The 883-nt window shown below is 28.4% G+C and overlaps 1 non-coding gene across 1 annotated transcript; it reads right to left on the bottom strand.

Moving 5' to 3' along the window:
- Positions 1–242: 242 nt before the first annotated feature.
- TRNAN-GUU (transfer RNA asparagine (anticodon GUU)) lies at positions 243–316 on the bottom strand. The gene has a single exon. It is a non-coding gene; the product is annotated as a tRNA-Asn (tRNA).
- Positions 317–883: the final 567 nt, after the last annotated feature.

The following is an 883-nucleotide window of genomic DNA, read 5'->3' as shown; positions in this document are numbered from 1 at the left end:
TTACTCAAAAATCAGTTCATTTTACAAAGTTTTAACGTAATTTATTATAAAATATGTTATTTTATAAAGCTTCAAGGGAATTTATTTAGTTGCGTTTAGGTGAGGGCCAAATTCACCATAAAATCTTCCGAAAATAATTGGTTTTGCAGTTTTCTTAAAATAAAAATATTTATGACTAAATAATATATTCTAATGCTAGAAAGAAGATAATGAGAAAAGTAAGAAAGGTATAGAAAATAAAACGCTAGAAGGAGGGCTTGAACCTCCGACCTTGTGGTTAACAGCCACACGCTCTAACCAACTGAGCTATTCCAGCAACTTGCTTGTTGGTATATTCTTAATTTATTAAACCTTTCGATTTTCAGGAAAAAAATATTTACAAGCCATGGAATGTGATTCTTGGTGGATGTTGTCTTTCTTAAAATGAAACGTTCGGCTGTTATTGACCAAGTTTTAAAATGTATTTGATTATTTTTTAAAATAAAATTTAAATTTTTAATAAATAAGCAATTATATTCTGTCACGTTTTCAAACTTCAAAGTCCAACCAATAAAATAACTTCTGGGGACATTTGGTGGTTTGTGCCTTTGTGGTATTTAAAAAGTTTTGAAGGGATTTGAATCTAAAATCCAATAAATTCATTGTTTGCTTTGAAAAGAAAAATAGATTTTAAAAATACTTTCGTAAAAGATAATAGTGTAATACTATGTTTATATCATTTTATAAACCTCCTTATCCACTAGGTTTTTATAATCTAAATCGTTAGGATAAGGATTTTTTTTTTATTGCCCTCGTCTCTCTATGACTCTATCTCTCTCATTTATACATCAAGTCAAGTCGGCAATGTCTATAGTTTACTAGGATTCTTTTTATGTATCAATCG

Source organism: Lactuca sativa, chromosome 4 (genome assembly GCF_002870075.4).
Source record: "Lactuca sativa cultivar Salinas chromosome 4, Lsat_Salinas_v11, whole genome shotgun sequence".
Classification (NCBI taxonomy): Eukaryota; Viridiplantae; Streptophyta; class Magnoliopsida; order Asterales; family Asteraceae; genus Lactuca; species Lactuca sativa.
The sequence above is the reverse complement of the archived record's forward strand: the minus strand, read 5'-3'. Positions and strand labels throughout refer to the sequence as shown.